The sequence below is a fragment of the Chionomys nivalis genome, chromosome 2, assembly GCF_950005125.1.
Source record: "Chionomys nivalis chromosome 2, mChiNiv1.1, whole genome shotgun sequence".
NCBI lineage: Eukaryota > Metazoa > Chordata > Mammalia > Rodentia > Cricetidae > Chionomys > Chionomys nivalis.
Genome location: NC_080087.1, coordinates 89013160 through 89021109, shown reverse-complemented (window position 1 = coordinate 89021109; position 7950 = coordinate 89013160).

Genomic DNA, 7950 nt, shown 5'->3' with positions numbered 1-7950 from the left:
CACACCTATGGGGGTGATATAGTTAGAATCTGAGCATGTCTACATTCCAGGGGGAAGGCAATGTCCAGTTGAGGGATACTTGAAAGTATCCACAGATATTTATATGTAACTGAGAGAACGCACAAAGGATGGGAAGAACTCAGGGCCGTGCAACTGAGAGGTCTGCCCTGTCCACTTTGTACCCGAAGTGGGAGCCTAAGGGCCCCACAGAGAGCAAAGGCAGAGAACAGAATTCCATGAGCTCCAGGAGGGATGGTCCCTAGGACCGGAAGCAGGAGACAGATGTGCACTGGCCTGCTGCAGAGCAGGTGGGAGACCCCAAACTTTCCTCCAGCTCTTCAGTCTCAGCTGCTTCTACTTCACATTGCTCAGCTGATCTTGAAGCAAGAAGACAAGGGAGCCAGCTGGGCCATGAGGTCTACAGACATCTATGTAGGTCCGCCTCCTGGGGACAGGAGAGGGACAGTAGATGCAAGTATGACCGAGAGGAATCGCTCCGAGCTGACGGAAAGCAGGCAGACCCCAGTAACACTTCTGATGGTTCCCTGGGGACTCCTGTCTTTAGGAACACAGGGCCACCCAATTTGATAGCAGCTTCTGGGTGGGTAGAAAGTAAGGGTTTGAATTAGGCTTCTGAGATGAATGCCTCCTCTTTCTTACGGACAGTACACATCCCTTCCCCAGATAGGCAGCCTGCTAGAAAAATTCAAGCAAAGAGACACATTGTTGCGTTTGAAGCAAAGAAGGCTGTCTTTCCCCCTGCATCCCTGGGGATTGCCAGTGTCCAGGGGTGAAACTAGGGACTTCAGATGCCTTTTACAAACTGCACTACCCTCCCGACTGGAAAGACAACTTATGTACAGTAAGTGTATCTGCCTAAAGGGACATCTGTTCATGATTTGGGAGGTAAATCCCAAAGTCCCTTGCATAAATGGGCAAGAGGCAGGAAGAGAAAGTCAGAGTTGGGACAGTCTTTGGGGGAAGAAATATGCCAACACGCCAGTGCACCAGTGAACCACACGCTCATCTATTCGCCGATCCCTAGCACATAAATAGGTCTAACTATGTAAATGCTTACACCGACACTTGTTGTTTCGTTCTTTTGAATGTTGTTTCATAGTTTAGGCTGGTCTGGAATTTGTGATGCTCCTGGCTCAGCCTCCCGAGTGCCAGATGTAGTGTGTAGAAACATCTCTCACTACTCCAGTGCTTTTAAGGGAGTGAAGAAACAATGTAAAGGCTTCAAAAATAAGAGATCATTTAAACAAGTCCTTACGCCACTTCTTGGAAGAGCATTACATAGCTCCCCCAAATCAAGCTTTCCAAGAATTTGATGATGTAGGGGAATAACAAAGTCAGGAAACAAAGGCCAGGCACAGAGGATCCCTAGAAAATGATTCAAAGTATGTGGGAAAAATTTCTGTGGAGGAAAATGCAAGGAAGAAAAGACACAGGTCTCTAGGATGAGATGAAGGTGAGTGTCCGCTCGTCTGGTTGTTAATCAACTGTTATCTACGAGAAGATGGCTATTTTTTTGTTTGAAGTTGTAACTAATTTCCAGTTGCATCAACCATTTCAAGCCATGCTGTGTTCATCCATCCATCCATCCATCCATCCATCCAGCCAGCCAGCATCCATCCATCCATCCATCCATCCATCCATCCATCCATCCATCCATCCATCCATTCGGGATAGTAAAACATTGCTCTACCACTCCACAGATCACATAAGATCACTTCGGTCCTAGCAATAAACTTCGCACCATTTTAAATCAAGGCTAAACCAAGGCTAATAGCCAGACAGTAGTCCCCAGCACCTAGTAAGAATTATTTACATGTTAGGTATGATTCATTCTTTCTTTGATTCTTTCCATAAACATTTCCTAGTGTCCTGTACTGTGCCAGATATGGGGTGCAGTGACCAACCATGGTTGGGGTTCAGTCTCTCAGAAGATCCATGTATCCTTTGGCTTTTCTCTGGCACAGGCTTCGAGACTCCACGGGGACTCGACAGTGCTCACTGGAATGTGTGAGAAGCTTGGGTGTGTATGCAGACAAAGCTCTCCAAGGATGTAAACCTACGTTCTGCACCTCTGACCTGTCCCCCACATCAACTGTAATTCAGCTCAGCCTGCTGCTATCCCTGGGTACTTTGCTCTCAGCACACGCCTGGTTTTCTTCACCCAAGTCTTCCCTTTTGTGTTGTTCCTGAATCCACGAGACTGATCTCCATCCATTGGGGGAATTGGGAGTTTAACCAAGTGTCTGTAGTGATGAGCCTCCCCTGGCTCTGGTGCACCACTGACCAGAGCTGGAGGGGTCTGTGTCCTGTGAGGGTCCAAGGTGTGGCATGGTTGTTTTTTTTTTTTTTTTTTTTGCATCCCAGTAGCTTCTTAGCAAAGGTGTGATGGCTGGAAGGTGACTAAAGTCAGCATTTGCCCTGGAGGGTTGTTCTCAGTGACTCTGCTAATTCCTGTGACTCATTCTATATATGTGAGTCAAAGGCTAGCTGCAATCTTCTTGAAACAGGGCTTTCCAATATGTAATCTCTCTGGTTTCTAGTAAGAAACTTTGCATGTGAAGGCACAAGGTGAAAAAAGAAAAATAAAAAAACCATCAAAGTAAAGAGCTGAATGTGGGTGGGACGGCTTGTGATCCCAGGATTCAAGAAGTGGAGGCAGGAGGATTGCAAGTTTGAGACCAGTCTTGGCTACAAAGGGAGGCCCTGTCTGAAAAAGAAAAAAAAAAAAAAAACAAGGCTGATAACTGGACATTTGGAAGAGCAGGAGCCAAGGGCTGCTGTGGGCTACATACCGGCTATAGGGGAACCATGGGAGTCATACATATCTTAGCAAAAATGCGTGTGTATCTCTACCAGTGCCGCATGGCAGAACTTATGCTTTCTTTCAGCTGACAAGGCTTTCCAACCACTCTGGAGCTGATGGAGGGCTATTCAAGTCACAGGCCCTCGGCAGTCACACAAAGCATAGGCCACATTCTAGCTTGGAAGTCCACTAACTTAAGGTGTGAGAAAGATAAACCAGACTCAACCTGGTTGGACAGTATAGGCCATATGTCCAGTCTCAAAAGAGTTAATGTCTAGAGAGCTGTGATGTACTAATTGGCCGGAATCCGATTGTTTTGGGGCTTTGCCCTTATAACTGAAAAGCTGACATAGTTATTACCAACAACTACGTAGTTAGAGCCCGTGAGGCATGGCCAGCCTTTTGGTATTGTGACACAGTTTTGTCACCTTCAAATCTCATAATGTTCTGAGTCGGTTCTGAATGCAGTGTTGGCTGCGTTCATGCCGATCCCAGGACTCATGAGGCCTCTAGTCAGCATCTTGGACATGTCTGGATGCTCCAGCGCTGCATTTAGAATGATCCAGACCACAGCCTTGCACACAAGTCGACAGGGAGAGCTGTGACTGCATCTGTGTTGGCTACTTTAGCCTCACTATGGTTTTCAAACAAAAAAGCTGTTGATAAAGCACTCAAAGGAAGCTGGTCATGATGGTACACCTCTCATCCCACTAGGGAAACAGAGACAGGCAGATCTCTGTGAGTTTGAGGCAAGCCAGGTCTACATAGTGAGTTCCAGGTCAGCCAGGGCCACATGATGAGAGCCTGTATCGATAAAACAAAACTTAAGGAAGGTAAGGTTTATTTTGGCTCACATTTCAGTCCATTGAGGTGGGGAAGGCCTGGTGGGGTTCATGACTGTGGAAATGTGTGGAAGAGGCTCCTCACGCCACAGTGGCCATTTGACAGAGGGCAGCCTGGACACAAGAAGTAGCGTTGATACAATCTTCAAAGCCCCCTGCTCTAGTGCCTATTGCTACCAGCCAGTTTCTACCATCCAGCAGCTACACAACCTCCCAAAAGAACACAGCTATCCTGGGACCAAGGGCTCAAAACAGAAACCTGATTTGGATTCAAACCAGAACAATACAGCCTTTGAATAACTTTCTTCATAGAGAGGGTCTCCCTATGTAACCTGGGATGTCCCAGAACCCAATAGATAGGCTAGGCTGGCCTCCTAGTTACAGAGCTCAGTACCTCTGCCCCCTCCGAGTGTTGGGATTAAAGGGGTGTGCCACCTCCCCAAATTCCTTTGACTAACTTATACAAGGACACCAAGAAAACACTGAGTTGATCTCACTTGGACCCAAAGCCTGGTGCGACCATTCAAAGGCAGAATCACAAATGAATTCTTATTTATTTGTATTTCAGAACCTGCCTATTTGTTTAGTAAAAGACATTCTCTCTGAGGCATCTCTAACAAGCATTTCTCTCAGCTCAGAAAAGCAGAGCTAATCTACAAAAGTTCAGACATCTTTCTTGGGCCAGACATAAAGTTTAAAGCAAGGCACACCTGTAGGTTTTAAGGCCTGTGGCTGCTTCTTCAGTGGGAATGGTGTAGTGGGCCATGCTTTGCTTTCTGCCCCTTGTCCCAGCCTTGTTTTAAGAGCTTTCTTAGTGGCTAACCCAAAGTATTCCTCGTTTTTATCAGGTGCTAGGCGCACCAGGAGCCATACACGGACAGGAGCACACAGGAGTCACACATGACAGGAACACACAGGAGCCACACACGACAGGAGCACACAGGAGTCACACACACAACAAGAGCACACAGGAGCCATGCATGACAAGGACATACAGGAGCCACACATGACAGGAGCACACAGGAGCCATGCATAACAGGAACACACCAAAGCCACACATGACAGGGACACACAGGAGCCACACACATGACAGGAGCACATGGGAGCCACACATGACAGGAACACAAAGAAGCCACACACAGCAGGAGACCCAATGCAAACTGAGTTCAAGGGAAGGGAATTCTCCCCTGTGTAAGGTGGCTTTGGTTTCAGCTCTGGTTGGATTGGGGCTCACACAGAACCAGCAGACTGGTTCCCCATTTCTGTCACTGTTGGGGTTGGCATTATCCTCTGGCTCTTCTTAGGGTGCCTTTAAAAGGCTTGCTTGAAAAGTGCTGGAGGGAGTGAGGGTTTCCTTGGAACAGCAAACAGTTGACGGCAGGAAAACTTGGATTCACAGGTGTTGGTGAGAATTGAAGACTCTAACTCTGTAGCAGCTCATCCACTCTGCTATCCTGTTAACAATGACAACAGCAGCAATAACAACAACAACAACAACAACCAAAGCCACAAATAAGCAAATAAAAGGAACCCAGGTTGATTCTGATTGGACCAGCGTAGATCACATGCCTAGTCTTGGTCCATTTCTGTCTAGAGAGGTGAAATGCCTAGATTGGGTGGAACCTGGGGCCATATGCCTTCAGGATAAAAAGGGAAGGAAGGGGGTGGCTGGGAGAAGGGGCTTGTTCCACTCAGGCAGTTAAACTACTATGCTGACTTCTTTTCTCTCACCGAAGCTGGAAAAGAGGTGCGACTCCTTCCTCCTCTCTGCTTTTTCCCCCTTTCCTCCTCCTCTTCCTCGCTCCCTTTTCTTTCTTTCCTCTTCCTCTCTTCTTCCTCCTCCTCCTCTTCTTCTTCTCCTCATTCCCTTCTTTTTCCTCTTCTTTCTCTCCCCCCTCCTCTTCCTCCTTCTCCCTATGCCCCCCTACCCTTCCTTTTCCAGAGCCCAAGGGACAGCAGCATTTTTGGCCTTTAAGAGTCTTGCCTGAAAAACATTGGAGGGAGTGGTGTTTTCCTTGGAGCGGCAAACAGTTCGTGGCAGGAAAGCCAAGCCGGGCCAAGACTTTTTACTAGTGGCTCACTTTCCACCTCTAAGGGCTCCTGATGAACCTCAAGCTCATGGGAGTCTTTGAAAGGTTTGTTCATCTTGTGGTGCCCACACCAGAGAAAGCTGCATCTCATTCTCACTGGGGTGAGATGAGATATGGGACCTCAGCAGCAGAGAGAGCTCTTTACCAGTGCAAGGGGACTTCAGTATGGAAGCCCAGGTGACCTTCCTCCAAGCAGGGCAGACTCTCGGGTGGAAAAAGTTGCTTCTGGGGTAGCTGAAATCAAGAATCAGAGACTATGCAAAGCCAAGGCCCCTTATATCAAGGGCAACTCCCCCATCAGACCCACAGGGCCAACAGAGTCTATGCCATTTCTCCATGAAATGAGAAATTTCAGAAGAGGTGGCCACCCTCTTCTGAGTGATCGGAGGGGCATTTCAGGTTTCTCATCTTTTTGTAGATGAGACACAGATGGGGGGGACTTGTCCGAGGAGTATCCTGATCCACTTTTCCTCTCAGCTCAACTCCCCCCCAAGACTTCAGCGCCTTCTCTCTTGGTCACCAGCGATGACTTTCTCAATGACTACACCGCGGGAGGCAGAGTGATAAGGAATTATAAGGGGAAAGAGGAACAATGCACAAACGAGAGTGAAAGGAGGGTTGTCGTGTCGGGAGCTGCAGCTGAGAGGAGTCGTTAGTTCAGATGTGTGAACCATCATCAGTCATGGGGCTACTTAGAATGGCAGAGGTCAGAGCAACTGGATTACTTTCAAAGCAGGTGGACAATTGGTATAAGATGTTTACATGTAAGACATCAAAAAGTAATCTCCCACTACTGCTACTGGGAATGCACCTGGGAGCTACAAATTATGAGGTCCCAGAACACAAAAAGGGGGCTCCTACGTGGGGGAATTGAATTGGTGTGACTTGCATAAGACATATTTAGGGATCAATTTTTCACCCTCATAAATACAAGGCCTCTGCTTACTGTCGAATTGCCTTCACCCTAGCTTTTATCCCTCCTGCTTAACCTAAGCATCTGGGTCACTCCTTTGCATCCCATCTTGGCAGGAACGGGGGTGGGGGGGGGGTGGGGGGGGTGGGGGTGACGGGCACTGCGGCGCCGACAGGGGGCGCCGGCAAACCCCGGCCTTAGCTCTTCTGGTCCAAGCTGTGGGTCTCCGTTCTCAGGTGGTGGGAAGTCGCTGTCCAGCGGATCCAGATTCACCAGGCCTCTTAGAAACTCCACCGACTCCAAGTAATCCCAGAGAAAGTCCAACAGGACTTCTAGAGAGCAGAGAGCTGTCCTTCCTTGATGTGCGTGCTCCAAGGACTGGGGTTGCTTGAACCACTGGTAGAGGAACAACCAGGGGCCTCAGGAGGTCAGGAAGCAATTTCCTGTCTCCCCCAAGGCCTACACTGTTGGTGGCTGCAGGGTTAAAAGGAGATAGAGACTACCACTCTCATTCTATCCCTGCGAAAATATCTTTTCTCCAAGCCCATATGGCCACTTCCTTTCCACCTGCTTGCTGCTTTGTCCAAACTGTCACTTATGAAGAATCATTTAACTTACAGTCTCAGGTTCAAAAGACCACAGACTATAATCAGTCGATCCAGGAAGAACCAACCCCACTCCCACAGAGATAGTGCTATTATTGATGGGACTGTTTGATAATTCCTACACGAGAAGGAAGAAAGAAATACCCCAAACTTTGTATTTAGTCCACCGAGTTTTAAGCACACTGGATTGGAGAATACAGACTTAACCCCTCAAATTTTTTTTTTTTTTGACTGGTAAAGGATACAGTTACATACATGCTTACATACATGCATGCACTGTTGACATTCTTCAGGTCGTTGAGAGTCTCAAAGAACTAGCTTGTCATTTGTTCCAGGTTCTCCTGACAGGGTGGGGGTGGACCTGTAGAAGGGAGGGGGGCTGTCTCTCCCCAGGGCCAGCTTCGAGGAGGATATCGGCAGTGGCAATAGTGCCCACTGCCCAGAGCCCATTGCCAGCAGCTTCTTGGTGCTGGTGCAGCCGTCCTACCAGGCCGGATACTCGTAGCTCCCCCCAAGTTTCTGAGCCTTGTCCTCACTCTAGAACTGCCGATTGCATCTGAGTGGATCCTTCTGCTGAAGGGGTGGTGGGCAGCTGGAGAGAGCTTTCTCCGTATCTTTGCTTTTTGATGTTTTGTGGTGCTGGAGTTTAAAAGCCACTAGTCATCTTGGGGGGAAC